The 17,508-nt window shown below is 42.9% G+C and overlaps 1 non-coding gene across 1 annotated transcript; it reads left to right on the plus strand.

The window, feature by feature from the left end:
• The first annotated feature begins 16,268 nt into the window (after nucleotides 1–16,268).
• On the plus strand, nucleotides 16,269–16,432 carry LOC122678391. Its single transcript, XR_006336079.1, has one exon. It is a non-coding gene; the product is annotated as a U1 spliceosomal RNA (small nuclear RNA).
• The last annotated feature ends 1,076 nt before the right edge of the window (nucleotides 16,433–17,508 follow it).

Here is a 17,508-nt window from a genome sequence, read left to right on the forward strand (position 1 = left end):
CTGTGCATTCCTCACTTCCTGTTGAACTTTCCAAGCTCAACTTGTCCTTATCCTCACCTCCCTTGGCAAACAGCTCCTCGACCATTACCTTGCTTCTCTTTGGGTTTTCTCATCCTCTGAACCTGCTGATTTCATTTCGTCCATCCCCTCTCTCCTTTCTGTGTTTCCAGTGTGTGGGCCAAGTTGAGGCTCCTATAGGAGACACACAGAGAAGGAACCAAGATCAAGTCTTGGCTACAGATCCCAGTACACATTTAACATGCATCTCAGTTTCTTATGCACTCAGAAAATAAACAGGAAAGGAATTTGGAGAATTGGAATAACCTTCTCTTACAGATGGGGAAACTGAGGCCCAGAGAGATATGGAGATTTTGCCTAAATTCCCACACCCTTATGCAGCATAGCTGCCACACAAACCTTGACCACAAGTTTTTGTATCCAAAAGCACCAGGAACCCATGGCTAAATTTCAGGGGACATTTGATCAAACATACTTCTTATTTTCCTTCCTAAAATAAAAATACCTGATGGACATTTCCCGAAAAGAATTTCATCTCAAAAAAAAAAAAAAAAGAATTTCATGTCTTTTCAATAGTCCTGTATTTATTATTGGCATTTCTTTCTCCAGGGTATCTTCCTGACCCAGGGATTGAACTCAGGTCTCCTACATTGCAGGCAGATTCTTTACCATCTGAATCACCAGAAGCCCAAACTCCTCCCAGTAGTCCCACCAACTTGGTGGACACAGTGGGACCAAGGAATGCATGAATGTTAAATATGTCACAGTCTGTATTTTAAAATTAGATGTGCTTCTCTGTAAAGCATCTGGCTCCTGTGTTAGAGGCCATGTTCCTGACAGCCAGGCCTTCTCTGTGCCTCAGTTAACCTCCACCTGAAGTCTCTTCAAAGCCTGCCACATAGAATATTCAGTAAATACTTGTCAAGCAGATCCATACTAGTTACCAGGAATCACTAACTCTTACTGAGGTCTTCTGTTCCCTACCCGATTTCCACCGATCCTACCCTGTGTCTATGTGAAAACAATGAAAGCACAGCCCTGGTGACAGAAGTCCAAGATGCAAATTCCAACTCCACCAAAATACCAAGTCTGCTTTGCATGGTGATTTCATTCCCCTCTTTGAGCATATGGATCTCATGTATAATGGAGAAGAATGTATCATGTAAAATAGAGAAAGTAGTACTAACCTTGGATGATTATCTGTGATATCATAGAGGAGACAGGTCCCAATCCCTGGGTGCTGGCTGCACAGTATAGGAAATCTACACCAGAGACACTACAGGCTCCGTGGTAAACTTGGGGGTAAGACTCGAGAAACTGCATTTCAGACAAAAATTCCAGGGAGATTCTCATGAAGGAAAAAGCCCCAACATTAAACAAATGGCCGAGAATGAAGACCTTGAAATCCTAGCAGCAACAGGCATGACTCAGCTTAAGTAAAACAAGTCCCTTGTTAAGGTGGCTTCTCAAGGGAAAATGTCTCCTTTGTAGGATGGTGCCCAACCCTGCCCAGCCCCACTCTCTTCCAGGACAGAACTGGGCAGCAGTGGCTAGTGGTACATGATGAGACCTCAGGAAGTGAGCATAACTGGAGACCTATCCTCAGGCTCCTCCATGTGCCAGCTTCACTCCAAACCCACAGGTAAACACAAAGGTGAGTGGGTCAGCCTGTGAAATGAAGTCTCATTTAGGATCCATCTCTTTTCTACCAGGGCATCCTCCTCCATTTCTCCTCTAGACCCTGCTCACAGAGTGAGGAAAAGGAAGGGCCCTAGCAGTGCCAAGTCCTTCCAAGTGCACCCCTCATCCTCCCCACCCTGGGCCTCGCAGCAGAGCAGGGGTGTGAGCGAGTCAGTGACTACCTCTGTGCTCTCATCACATCCTTCTCGGTCCCTGCACCCTGGTCCCCTCACAGCCCACTCTCAGACCCTTCCAGAATGCCAGGTGCCAACATTCACAGAACATCTTCCATCATCAAGAGTTATAACAGAATGTGGGGCTGTTTCTACACAGATTCTAACCCCATAAACGTGCCCTGTGTACCAACCCAATTCAAACTCTCCTTCTAACTCCTAGCTCCCTGGTCTCCACCTGGTGGAGAGGCGCAGCCACACATGTGAATGCTGGGATGCAGCCCAGTTCCAACAGAAAAGATCTGTGATTCTCAGAAAAAGGTTGTCCCCAGGTAAAATGAGGCATTTGATGGAGTCTGTCATCAGCACCCCACCCACTGCTCTTTTCTGCATCTTTTGTTCTTTTCCATGAGGTGTTTTTTCCAACTCTCTAATCAGCTGTCAGATTCCTACTTCAGTGCCATACAGACAAAGATAATGTCATACTAGAGATGTTTTTATGCAAACACAGGTGCAGCCATTTATGGAGGAGTAGATAATTGTGACTGAGATTGAACTGGCACTTCCAAATCAGGGTTGCAGGAAGAAGAGCTAAGAAAAGGCATTTTAAGGTCTGTTTGCAAATAACAGGACATAGAATTGGCCAATCTCCTTTGGAAAAGCAAATTCACCTGGATTACCTGCTGGAAGCACTGGAGATGGCAAATATTCAAAACTTTAGCAACCAAAGGCAATGGCCTTGATGAGGCAAGGGATGGTTAGTTGAAACATTAAACAGCAGACATCAGTACAATCATTTTTGCTCCCAAAGACCACATCACAGATCTCTTTGGAAAAGTTGAGGGAGCTTTCTTCCTTCCATAATAAAACTGATTTCAGGGAATTGTTGAGTACCAATCATTAACCACACAGGATGAGTTGACATGAGGTACTAACAGTTTAAACTTTATTTATTTATTATTTTTGGCTGTGCTGGGTCTTCATTGCTATGCAGGACCTTGCTCTAGTTGCAGCAAGTGGAGGTTACTCTCTAGTTATGGTGCACAGGCTTCTCATTGTGGTGCCTTCTTTTGTTATGGAGCCAGGACTCTAAAGCATATGAACTTCACTAGCTGTGGTGAACACATGGGCTTTGTTGCCCTGCAGCATGTGGAATCTTCCTGGTCCAGGTATCAAACTCATGTCCCCTCCATTGGCAGGCATATTCTTAATCACGGGGCCACCAGGGAAGCCCATGAGATACCCACTTTTACGTTAGGCCTTCTCTCTAAGGGTGGAGGAAGAGCATTGTTCCTTGCATAGGAATGTTCAGTCGAGGGTCAGTGCAAGGAGAGGAATTAAGGTTAATTGAGCTCCTCCCTAGTACCCTCAATTCAACTCAGGCAAAGGTCACACCTGTCTAGGGTCTAGACCGAGATCCACAGCCTTCAGTTATTTTTCTAGACAATGGGAAACGCCTTACACCTACCAGTTGCCCAGGTAACTGGCCATGTATTACAACTCCCTTACACATACCTCTGTATGGGAGGAGGCCAGTGGGGCTTGCTTAGCATCACCTGTCCTGTGTTTGAAGCCAGTTTACTCTTCAAGCAAGCTCACCTAAACTTCTGGATGTCTGCATGAGAGAGGATGGTGATCTTTAGGTATTTTGCTGGCCAAGCAACACCTCCAGTTGGGCCCCACTAGTGACCAGGGTGCTCCATCCCCACCTCCTCCTGTCCTGCTCGGTGGCTGAAGGGGCTGACCTGCTAGAGGAACATCTTGGTGAAATCTGGAATCTGCACTAGTGCCTAGAGGAGTCCATCTGCGTTAACAACCACCCACAGGAGCAACTTGAACACAGGCTCAGCTCCTCAGGCCCACGGAAGCAGTAGGAGAGGCCCAGGGTCTTCTATTTCTGGTCTATTTAGCGAGAATCTGAAGGTTGCCCTTAGGAAGAACTTTGCAGATTTCAAAACACTGTGGTGGGCTTTCCTCTCCTGGCTTTTTACAGTCAGCAAGGCAGGGGCAAGGACCATTCCCCTCCCTTTGTAGCTGTATCTGAGCTCAGAGAGTAACTCTCCTCACTGCAGATCTAACCAGGTCTGGTCCCCAGAATCCTGACTTCTCATCCAGTCCTGTGACCCTTGCCTTCCAGGAGACATGCAAGCAGCGAAGCCACCAGAGGTCCTTAAAACAGCAGGAAGGATGGGCCTGCGCCCCTTCTTCCCAGCTCCCTGTCTGCTGAGGAGATCTGGGCCCTCCTCCACATCTACCGGTGGGTCTGGAAAGAGTCAGAGATATGGTCTCATGAGCAGGGCGAAAGGCAGAGGGCCTTTCCTGCCGTTGAGGAATAACCAGCCAGGGTCCCCATGGCTCAGCACTAAGGAAAACATGCCTAGTGAGCCAAGGACCTTGTGACGCTGCTTCTGAACACCCTGAGGCGTGGGAGCCAGCGACAGACATCTGTTGCCTCATCACCTGTCCTCAGAGGGTCAGGTCAGGGGAAACAGGACCTGCTTCCCCACACTGGAGCGTGTGGTCCCCACATTGGAGCTCCTGGGCACATCTGAAAGCACAGGCCTGAGCAGCGGTGCCCTGCAGGACAGTGTGGGCAGGGGCGCCTGACTGCCTGACTTGGGGTCGGCACAGCTGTTTCACCGTCAGGCTGGGCGTCAGTCTACACTGCAGCACCTGAGGTCTTTGAATCCATGGGGTGGGAGTGGTGACTCCCATATGCCATCCCATGCCATCTCATGCTCAGCCTAGACCTCCTGTTTGTATTGTTGTTCAGTCGCTCAGTTGTGTCCGACTCTTTGTGACCCCATGGACTGCAGCACGCCAGGCTTCCCTGTCCTTCACCATCTCCTGGAGCTTGCTCAAACTCATGTCCATTGAGTCAGTGATGCTATCCAACCATTTCATCCTCTGTCATCCCCTTCTTCTCCTATATCTATTAAGGTCTCCAAAAAGTGTACTGACCTCACTCTTAAATATGCTTTCCTATTTGGTCATCCTAACTTCACTTTGAGATTTGGAAACTAAAGGCCATAGCGAGCCTATTGAATGTCTTGTGTAAAGCAAACCAGTGATCATTTTAAAGTGATACGTAAGCAGCCCCCAGCTGTGTTAAAGCCTTGTCTGTGTCTTCATAGTGCTTTAGAAAGTGTGTATATATGAACAAATGTAGGAGAGTTACTCATATACATTGCTCTAAGGGTATGTTTAAGACTAACATAACTGGTGGACAGGGTTGGTGAGAGGAAATGAAATAGCCTTTTTGATGGCCATTAAAGCAAAATATATATATAAAGAAATAAGTTGTTCTTCCCCTACTTCATTTCTAATATCAGCATCAGTCCCAGGGCTGAGTGGGGAAGAACAGGGAAGACAAACTGTCACCAAGAGCTCACCTCACTAACACTTAAAAGTCTAAGTTTAAAAGAATGATTTACTGTCTTGCCTTTTTATGAGAATCTCCTATTTAAAAATATTAAAAAGTGGTTCTTAAATTTAGAGAATCTTAGAATGAGCTGTTGTGATTAAAGAAGATATTTTCTGGCTTCCATTTCCCAGAGATTTAGTTGGTGTGCGGTCCTAGAGTCTGAATTTTTCACATAAACACAACCATATGTTTCTGATGTGGGTAAGGTGTAGATCACCGTTTAAGACCTATTTTTCTATAACACTGATTCAAACCCATATATTAGTTTGTTCACTTTTAATTAAATATCTTTATTTAAAAAGTAGATTCGTTGAACCACAAATTAACATGAAGGTCTTCAAACATTCCTTGGAAAATGTCCTTCGTTACATTCTTTTGCCTTCCAGAATTAAAATCAAGCACTCATTCCACAGTTAATTCCTAGTAACAGTTGAAAAATAAAACAAGCAACAACATGAACAAAAAAACTCACTGCCACTACCACCAATTACAAAACGATCCTTCAAGAGACTCAGCCCTGAGGTAGAGAGACATGCCCCCTTTTTGAAGTAGATGGAATGACCTCAACTTCTGTTTTTTACACTTAGCTAATTACATATTTTCCATCAGCACCTCTGGCTGTCACTATAGAGGAACTCACTGGCAGAATCAGCAGAATGGGTGAAAAGTCAGCCAAGCTATGAACTATCATTTTAAGATAAAGTAGTAAAATTTGAGTATCCTTTGCCGTGTGGTGACTCAAGCATCCCAGAAATCTTTCCTTCATCCCAGTGTTGCTGGGGCTTCTAGAAATAGATAATATAATCAGTAATTAATGGAGGAGTCAAGTAATGCTTTAAAAAAACTTCATTTGATCAAAGGATCAATCCAAGAAGAAGATATAACAATTATAAATATATATCCACCCAACATAGGAGCACCGCAATATGTAAGGCAAATGCTAACGAGTATGAAAGAGGAAATTAATAGTAACACAGTAATAGTGGGAGACTTTAATACCCCACTCACAACTATGGATAGATCAACTAAACAGAAAATTTACAAGGAAACACAAACTTTAAATGACACAAAGGACCAACTAGACCTAATTGATATCTATAGGACATTTCACCCCAAAACAATCAACTTCACCTTTTTTCTCAAGTGCATACGGAATGTTCTCCAGAATAGATCACATCCTGGGCCATAAATCTAGTCTTGGTAAATTCAAAAAAATTGAAATCATTCCAGTCATCTTTTCTGACCACAGTGCAGTAAGATTACATCTCAATTACAGGAAAAAAAATTGTTAAAAATTCAAACATATGGAGGTTAAATAAGATGCTTCTGAATAGCCAACAAATCATAGAAGTAATCAAAAAAGAAATAAAAATATGCATAGAAATGAATGAAAATGAAAACATAACAACCCAAAACCTATGGGACACTGTAAAAGCAATGCTAAGGGGAAGGTTCATAGCATTACAGGCTTACCTCAAGAAATAAGAAAAAAGTCAAATAAATAACCTAACTCTACACCTAAAGCAACTAGAGAAGGAAGAAATGAAGAACCCCAGGGTTAGTAGAAGGAAAGAAATCTTAAAAATTAGGGCACATACAAATGCAAAAGAAACTAAAAAGACCATAGCAAAAAACAACAAAGCTAAAAGCTGGTTTTTTGAAAAAATAAACAAAATTGCCAAACCATTAGCAAGACTTATTAAGAAACAAAGAGAGAAGAACCAAATTAACAAAATTAGAAATGAAAATGGAGAGATCACAACAGACAACACTGAAATACAAAGGATCATAAGAGACTACTACCAGCAGCTCTATGCCAATAAAATGGACAACTTGGAAGAAACGGACAAATTCTTAGAAAAGTATAACTTTCCAAAACTGAACCAGGAAGAAATAGAAGATCTTAACAGACCCATCACAAGCAAGGAAATCGAAACTGTAATCAAAAATCTTCCAGCAAACAAAAGCCCAGGACCAGATGGCTTCACAGCTGAATTCTACCAAAAATTTAGAGAAGAGCTAACACCTATCTTACTCAAACTCTTCCAGAAAATTGCAGAAGGTAAACTTCCAAACTCATTCTATGAGGCCACCATCACCCTAATTCCAAAACCAGACAAAGATGCCACAAAAAAAGAAAACTACAGGCCAATATCACTGATGAACATAGTTGCAAAAATCCTTAACAAAATTCTAGCAAACAGAATCCAACAACATATTAAAAAAATCACACACCATGACCAAGTGGGCTTTATCCCAGGAATGTAAGGATTCTTTAATATCTGCAAATCAATCAATGTAATACACCACATTAACAAATTGAAAGATAAAAGCCATATGATTATCTCAATAGATGCAGAGAAAGCCTTTGACAAAATTCAACACCCATTTATGATTAAAACGCTCCAGAAAGCAGGAATAGAAGGAATATACCTCAACATAATAAAAGCTATATATGACAAACCCACAGCAAGCATCACCCTCAATGGTGAAAAATTGAAAGCATTTCCTCTAAAATCAGGAACAAGACAAGGGTGCCCACTCTCACCACTACTATTCAACATAGTTTGGGAAGTTTTGGCCACAGCAATCAGAGCAGAAAAAGAAGTAAAAGGAATCCAGATAGGAAAAGAAGAAGTGAAACTCTCACTGTTTGCAGATGACATGATCCTCTACATAGAAAACCCTAAAGACTCTACCAGAAAATTACTAGAGCTAATCAATGAATATAGTAAAGTTGCAGGATATAAAATTAACACACAGAAATCCCTTGCATTCCTATACACTAACAATGAGAAAACAGAAAGAGAAATTAAGGAAACAATACCATTCACCACTGCAACAAAAAGAATAAAATACTTAGGAGTATATCTACCTAAAGAAACCAAAGACCTATACATAGAAAACTATAAAACACTGATGAAAGAAATCAAAGAGGACACAAACAGATGGAGAAACATACCATGTTCATGGATTGGAAGAATCAATATTGTCAAAATCGCTATACTAGCCAAAGCAATCTATAGATTCAGTGCAATCCCTATTAAGCTACCAACGGTATTTTTCACAGAACTAGAACAAATAATTTCACAGTTTCTATGGAAATACAAAAAACCTGGAATAGCCAAAGTAATCTTGAGAAAGAAGAATGGAACTGGAGGAATCAACCTGCCTGGCTTCAGACTATACTACAAAGCCACAGTCATCAAGACAGTATGGTACTGGCACAAAGACAGAAACATAGATCAATGGAACAGAATAGAAAGCCCAGAGATAAATCCACAAACCTATGGACACCTTATCTTCGACAAAGAAGGCAAGGATATACAATGGAAAAAAGATAACCTCTTTAACAAGTGGTGCTGGGAAAACTGGTCAACCACTTGTAAAAGAATGAAACTAGAACACTTTCTAACACCATACACAAAAATAAACTCCAAATGGATTAAAGATCTAAATGTAAGACCAGAAACTATAAAACTCCTAGAGGAGAACATAGGCAAAACACTCTCCGGCATAAATCACAGCAGGATCCTCTATGACCCACCTCCCAGAATATTGGAAATAAAAGCAAAAATAAACAAATGGGACCTAATGAAACTTAAAAGCTTTTACACAACAAAGGAAACTATAAGCAAGGTGAAAAGACAGCCCTCAGATTGGGAGAAAATAATAGCAAATGAAGAAACAGACAAAGGATTCATCTCAAAAATATACAAGCAACTCCTGCAGCTCAATTCCGGAAAAATAAATGACCCAATCAAAAAATGGGCCAAAGAACTAAACAGACATGTCTCCAAAGAAGACATACAGATGGCTAACAAACACATGAAAAGATGCTCAACATCACTCATTATCAGAGAAATGCAAATCAAAACCACAATGAGGTACCATTACACGCCAGTCAGGATGGCTGCTATCCAAAAGTCTACAAGCAATAAATGCTGGAGAGGGTGTGGAGAAAAGGGAACCCTCTGACACTGTTGGTGGGAATGCAAACTAGTACAGCCGCTATGGAAAACAGTGTGGAGATTTCTTAAAAAACTGGAAATAGAACTGCCATATGACCCAGCAATCCCACTTCTGGGCATACACACTGAGGGAACCAGATCTGAAAGAGACACGTGCACCCCAATGTTCATCACAGCACTGTTTATAATAGCCAGGACATGGAAGCAACCTAGATGCCCATCAGCAGACAAATGGATAAGGAAGCTGTGGTACATATACACCATGGAATATTACTCAGCCATTAAAAAGAATTCATTTGAATCAGTCCTAATGAGATGGATGAAACTGGAGCCCATTATACAGAGTGAAGTAAGCCAGAAAGATAAAGAACATTACAGCATACGAACACATATATATGGAATTTAGAAAGATGGTAATGATAACCCTATATGCAAAACAGAAAAAGAGACACAGATGTACAGAACAGACTTTTGGACTCTGCGGGAGAAGGCAAGGGTGGGATGTTTCAAGAGAACAGTATCGAAACCTGTATATTATCTATGGTGAAAGAGATCACCAGCCCAGCTTGGATGCATGAGACAAGTGCTCCGGCCTGGTGCACTGGGAAGACCCAGAGGGATCGGGTAGAGGTGGAGGTGGGAGGGGGGATCGGGATGGGGAATACATGTAAACCCATGGCTGATTCATGTCAATGTATGACAAAACCCACTACAATATTGTAAAGTAATTAGCCTCCAACTAATAAAAATAAATGAAAAATAAATGAATAAATAAACTTCATTTTGTGGACAAAGATTTTACAAAAACAACAGCATATGAATCATGTAAATTCCAGACCTGGTCAGGATCGAATCACAAATTACTTTTGGGGAAAATTCCTAAAAGCTATTTTGTTTCACCCTTTGAAAGGTAGTTCTTCACCCTAATTTTAACAAAAAAGTTGCAAAAAAGTGTATCTTTAAGACGGAGTATTCTACAATATTTAACTTTTCATAAATTATATTATTTCCCTCTACATGTTAGAACCCATTCTAAAACAAATGAAATCAACCTGTGTCATTACCAATGTCTTCCAATTTGCTGTAACTGAGAACCACATTGGGTACAACTGTGCAGGAAATAGGGTGAGAGTCCTTGAGGGGAGAAAAACAGAAAGGAAAAAAGACACTTAATGAAATGCTTCAAAGAAGTACCAATATTGCTTGACCTGTCAGCAGACAACCTGCAGGTCCATACAGGGTTCATTATGTCCCCCATCTTATAACTTCTAAAGTGAATGTAACAGACACATTGAACTGATGTTCTATGTCTGCTGTAATAAGTGACCATGAGTTTAGCCTCTTAAAAGAACACACTTTTATTACCTTAAAAGAACACACTTTTATTATCTCCAATTTTGTTGGAGGCCAACAAAGTTCTCATTAGACTAAAATCAAAATGTCAACAGGACTGCCTCACCTTCTGAAGGCTTTAAGGGATAATATGTTTCCTTGTCAATTCTAAAGGAGGAGGAGGGGAAAACAGAGGCACAGTAAGGAGGAAGATGACCAGAGCCTGAATGGCAAAGAAAGTTCTAGTCTCGGTCCCAGAATAGCAGCTCCTCTCTCTTGAACTTCTCCTGACCTCATGGTGGACAGGTACACATGCCCAACCACCTCTTTCATCCTCCAATCCCCTTGATTCCCATAAGAGCAGCCTCTTATCACATCCCCCTCCAGCCCCCTTCCATGCTCTGATTCTAGGGATTTTTTCTTTCCTGCCTAGGTCTCCTTAGGGCTAGCCACAGATTCCTCACCAACACCCAAACCCTAGTCATTGGCTCTGGAGAGTCCAAACCACAGAAATCTCCCAGGAGAAGAGGAAATGCAGGCCACATGTTCTCATGGGGTCACTCTGCAAAAATCTCAATCTGGCTGTTCAAAACATGCCAGGTTGATATTTGGGAAGATGTAAAAACTGTTTACAAAACAAACAAACAAACAAACAACTCCTTTGTGCAGGTTATTGTTACATGGAATAACTTATACTATAAAACCCTAAACCAGGTGATCAATTCTCATTCTAAAATCACAGATAAGCCTTAATAAGGGAAAGCAGGCTGTGAGTAATAATTACAGGAAATGAACAAAATTGGGGCAGATCCCACAAAGGCCCAGGTAGGAGAAGATTCTTAGGCCAATGGTTAAGCAACCTCCTGTATTAGTCAGCTCAGGCAAGCCATACAAAATTACCATAGATTGGGTGGCTTAACTATCAGTCTGTTTTCACACATTCTGGAGGGTGGTTGTCCAAGATAAAGACTCATGTCACGTTCCTGTCATGTCATGTCAATTCAATTTATGATGCAAACACTCTTCCTGGCTTGCAAATGTTAGAGCAGATTTCTCACTGGGTCCTCTCCAGGCTTCTTCTCTGTGGTTGAGCTGGGGTAGGGCAGGAGCCCAAGCTCTCTGGTTTCTTTTCTTACAAGGACACTAATCCTATCAGATTAGGACCCCAAGGCTATGGCCTCATTTAATCTTATGCAAGTGAGTTATATCGCTAAGTCGTGTCTGACTCTTTGCAACCCCATGGACTGTAGCCTACCGGGATCCTCCATCTATGGGGTTTTCAAGGGAAGAGTACTGCAGTGGGTTGTCATTTCCTTCTCCAGGGGATCCTCCCGGCCCAGGAATCGAATGTGGATTCCCGCACTGTAGGCAGACGCTTTACCATTTGAGCCACCTTAATTACTTCCTTAAAGATAGAAGGCAGGAGAAGGGGACAACAGAAGACAAGATGGTTGGATGGCATCACCGACTCAATGGACATGAGTTTGAGCAATCTCCAGATGTGAAGGACAGGGAAGACTGGCATGCTGAAGACCACAGGGGTCGCAAAGAGGTGGACATGACTGAACAACATCTTCCTCAAAATGCTTTCTCCAAATACAGCCCCACAGGGATTAGGTATCAACATATGAATTAGGTGGTGGTGTTGGGGGGGGGTGGTGATATACATTCAGTTCCTAACACCCTCCCCAGCCTTCTCTCATGAAGGCATTTGCAGCTCTCAGCTCTAGTCCCTAGGAACTTCCTAGGCACTGGCTACTCAGATTCCTCTCCCCATAGACTTTCTCCTTCTCTCTCTCTCTCTCTGACTCTATTACCTGAGCTCAGGGCACAGTTGTTGACTGGCTGACGCTAAGAAGCCATGGACTGACTTGCTTTCACCTGGATGACTTTCAGAAGGGAGCAGAAATGTGGTCACTGAGGAGACTGGCTGTGGTGGCAGGCTAATGCTTCCCCAAAGATGTCCACACCTGGGTTCCTGGAATCCATGATTATGTTACTTGACATGGCAAAAGAGACTTTGCGGTGTGAGTAAATTAAAGATCTTGAGATGGGCACCCCATGGAATCACAAAGGTCCATATAGAGTGAGGAAAGGGAGTTGGTGTTAGAATAATGTGTTGTGAGAATAACTTGATCAGTTGTAACTAGCTTTGAAGATGAAAGTGGCCTATGAGAGTAGAATCTGGGCATCTTCTAGAGGCTGGACAAGGCAATGGATTCTCCCCTAGCATCTCCAAGAACCACCAGAATCCAGCTGTCACATTGATTTTAGCCCAGGGAGATGCATCTTGAACTTCTGACCTCCAGAATCATAATAAATGTGTGTTGTTTTAAGGCACTAAATATGTAGTGACATGTAAAAGTAGCAATAGGAAAGTCTTACAGTGGACCTCAGTGAATACAAAATATTTAATACCAGTTACAGTGGGAATTTGTTACCATAGCTTTAGACCAATTACTCTGTCCCCAGAAATGTGAAATTTCAAACTGTTTAATTCTCAGTGTAGAAAATGTAAATAATACTGGATGAGGTACAACCATCCCCATATAAGAGGCTGAAACCTCGCTTGCACTCAGGGATAAATGTCTAGTATGCTCCAAGACAGGGTTGTGCGTGCCTGGTCTATTTGACACAGGGTTGCACTGTGTCAAATGGGGCACTGAATTTATAATGTTCTTCACTGGGCTAGCTGCAGGGCTGTCCTTTGTTATATCTTGATCAACTACTATCTGAACCCCTCTTTCCTTTGATGAGGAATTTTCCATATTCTGCAACTTCTAAGGATCACACACTTAGTTTTCTGAGGGGCTAAGATGTGGATCTATTACCAGGAACTGGCCACTCCCTACAAGTAATAAATACTCCAGCATTTAATAGGAGGTGAGAGACACAAGAGTGGGCCCTGGGAAAATTCTTTCTGGCCACTACAACAGAAGAATCCCCCCACCACAAGATCTTTAGTTGAACACCAACCAGGTGCAGCAGAAGTCATGGAACCACGGGTGGTGTCTAATGCCCAGGCCCAACAGGGTCAGCTGTGCAGTTAGAGGGTTTGTCACTGAGCAGAAGGCACCAGTGTCCTTTCCATTTGGTTTGTGTGCTCGCTTTCATCAGTCTTTTTTATTCCTCCCAGTTTGTATAAATTCATTCTCCAGTTTTCTGGAGATTCTCTAAGGTATTATTAGCCCTGGATTAAAGTTTATGTCAGATGAAAAGAGCCAGAATCTATTTCTGATGGTTGCAGAGAGAGAAATGGGGGGTGGGGTGCGGTGGGGAAGGGAGGCAGAAAGCAAGATTCTTCCTGGAAGTTAACTGCGTGCTGAGTTCCTTTGCTGTTTGCCCCATGATTTTCCAGAAGTCACCTTCCCCCTTAAACCAAACGCACCTCAAGGATCAAGTTACTCCATTTCCCCTTGCTCTCTGGTCAGAAAACACAAGTTGGCTGTCTTCTCCAGCCTCCCACTTCTCCACCCTCAGGTCTAACCCAGTCTTCTGCAGTAAGAGAAAACAAATAAACAAACCTCACTCTCCAAGCAAACACGCCATCTTTCTTGCCCTTATTTTAGTCATCAGTTTCTATTTCAGAGTCCTCATTTCTTGTATTCTGTATGGTAAGCAAAGGAAAAGCATGGTCCTTGGGATATCCTCAGAATGAAACAGGAAGAATCTGCACAGAAAACAAGTCCACTGAGTAGTACTTTGAGATGTAACCCTAAATCCATATGTTTACACACATGAAATATACATGTACTTTTATTTTGTCTCTGTATTTCTACTCACTGTTTTCAGTTCAGTTCAGCTCAGTCTCTCAGTCATGTCCGACTCTTTGCGACCCCATGAATTGCAGCACGCTAGGCCTCCCTGTCCATCACCCACTCCCGGAATTTACTCAAACTCATGTCCATCGAGTTGGTGATGCCATCTAGCCATCTCATCCTCTGTTGTCCCCTTCTCCTCCTGCCCCCAATCCCTCCCAGCATCAGAGTCTTTTCCAATGAGTCAACTCTTGGCATGACGTGGCCAAAATACTGGAGTGTCAGCTTCAACCTCAGTCCTTCCAATGAACACCCAGGACTGATCTCCCTTAGGATGGACTGGTTGGAGCTCCTTGCAGTCCAAGGGACTCTCAAGAGTCTTCTCCAACACCACAGTTCAAAAGCATCAATTCTTTGGTGCTCAGCCTTCTTCATAGTCCAACTGTGACACCCATACATGACCACTGGAAAAACCATAGCCTTGACTAGACGGACCTTTGTTGGCAAAGTAATGCCTCTGCTATTTAATATATTATCTAGGTTGGTCATAACTTCCCTTCCAAGGAGTAAGCATCTTTTAATTTCATGGCTGCAGTCACCATCTGCAGTGATTTTGGAGCCCCCAAAAATAAAGTCTGACACTGTTTCCACTGTTTCCCCATCTATTTCCCATGGAGTGATGGGACCGAATGCCATGATCTTAGTTTTCTGAATGTTGAGCTTTAAGCCAACTTTTTCACTCTCCTCTTTCACTTTCATGAAGAGAATTTTTAGTTCCTTCGCTTTCTGCCATAAGGGTGGTGTGATCTGCATGTCTGAGGTTATTGATATTTCTCCCGGCAATCTTGATTCCAGCTTGCGCTTCTTCCAGCCCAGCGTTTCTCATGATGTACTCTGCATATAAGTTACATAAGCAGGGTGACAATATACAGCCTTGATGCACTCCTTTTCCTATTTGGAACCAGTCTGTTGTTCCATGTCCAGTTCTAACTGTTGCTTCCTGACATGTTTTTACAACTTATTTATTACTTAAAAACTTTTGCATCAGCGTAACACACGGTCCCTAAATTTCTCTCCTCGGGGTGCAATTCAGCCCGGAGGGTCAGACTCCGAGGAGCCTGGCAAAATCCGTCCGTATCTCCATGTATATGTATGGCTGAATCCCTTCGCTATTAACCTGAAACTATCACAACATTGTTAACTGACTATACCCAAATAAAAAATAAAAATTTTAAATAAAAAAAGAAATGAAAACCCGTGTATGTCTCATTTAAACGGTGAAGGTTATATGCTCAGTCGTGTTGGACTTTTTGCAACCCCATAGACTGTAGCTTACCAGGATCCGCCGTCTATGGATTTTTCCAGACAAGAGCATTGGAGTGAGTTAGCCATTTCTTCAGGGGACCCTCGCGATCCAGGAATCGAACCCGGGTTTCCTGTATTACAAACTGACGCTTTACTGCCTGAGCCACCAATGATGCCCCAGGCCTTTTTTATCGTTTTAAGTAGGTGGATTGCAAACTTTGATGAAGTCATGACGTCACTTCCCGTCACAGGGGACTCGCCATTGGTCATCACGACAGGGGTGGGTTGGGTTGAAGAAGAGGAGCCGCCTTAGAGGTCCCGAATGGGGTTGGTTTATGTAAATCTTGCAGCAGGGTGGTCCTATTCCCGGCGACCCACTTCCCCGGTTACGGAAATTTTCCTGAGATTCTGTTGGATTTTTTTTTTTAGAAGAGTTATTTGGAGGGACTGAGGGGCGTGGGAAAGGAGAGGGTGCGGAGGATAGTGGAAAAATTGAGGGGCAACGGCAAAGTCAGCGTGTGTGTACAGTGAACGGGTCTAAGGCTGTGCGGGGGGGGGGGGGGGGTGAGGGGGGGAGGGGGGGGGCGGGCAGGGGGAAGGTCAACTCATACTTACTTGGCAGAGGAAATCCCATGATCAAGAAGGTGGTTCTCCCAGGGCCAATCTTACCCATTGCCCTCCGGGTGTGTTGACTTCTGCGATTTCCTCAAATAGAGGAAACTCGACTGTGTAATTTATGCAAGTGGAGAACAGCTTGCGCGATTTCCCCTGATAACTAAGTAATAACTGCAGACTTGGTCTGTGTTTCCTTGGTGGTGATTTAGTTATTAAGTTGTATCTGACTCTTGTGGTTCCCACGGAATGTAGTTTGCTAGGCTTCTCTGTGAGATTTTTTCAAGGCAAAAATACTGGACTGAGTCGTTATTGTTTCCCCAGGGAATCTTCTTAACCTGGAAATCACACTCGGGTCTCCTCGCATCAGGTGGCCCAAGGACTGCAGTTTCAGCTTCAATACTGGTTCTTCCAATAAACATCGAGAACTCATCTTCTTTAGGATGAACTCGTTGGATCTCCTTGCAGTCCAAGGGACTCTCAAGAGTCTTCTCCAACACCACAGTTCAAAAGCATCAATTTTTCAGCGCTCAGCTTTCTTTATAGTCCACCTCTCACATCCATACATGACCACTGGAAAAACCATAGCCTTGACTAGACGGACCTTTGTTGGCAAAGTAATGTCTCTGCTGTTTAATATGCTATCTAGGTTGGTCATAACTCTCCTTCCAAGGAGTAAGTGTCTTTTTATTTCATGGCTGCAATCACCATCTGCAGTGATTTTGAAGCACAGAGAAATAAAGTCAGCCATTGTTTCCACTGTTTCCCCATCTCTTTCCCATGAAGTGATGGGATCGGATGACATGATCTTAGTTTTCTGAATGTTGAGTTTTAAGCCAACTTTTTCACTCTCCTCTTTCACTTTCCTCAAGAGAATTTTTACTTCTTCACTTTCTGCCATAAGGGTGGTGTCATCTGCATATGTGAGGTTATTGATATTTCTCCCGGCAATCTTGATACCAGCTTGCGCTTCTTCCAGCCCAGCGTTTCTCATGATGTACTCTGCATATAAGTTAAATAAGCAGGGTGACAGTATACAGCCTTGATGTCCTCCTTTTCCTATTTGGAACCAGTCTGTTCCATGTCCAGTTCTAACTGTTGCTTCCTGACCTGCATACAGGTTTCTCAAGAGACAGGTCAGCCAGTCTTTAAGAAATTGAATGAAGGGGTGTGATTACTTTTGAGACACCTCAGGCAAAACTTCTACTGAGATACTTGTAGTTGTTGTTCACTCA

Source organism: Cervus elaphus, chromosome 20 (genome assembly GCF_910594005.1).
Source record: "Cervus elaphus chromosome 20, mCerEla1.1, whole genome shotgun sequence".
Lineage (NCBI taxonomy): Eukaryota > Metazoa > Chordata > Mammalia > Artiodactyla > Cervidae > Cervus > Cervus elaphus.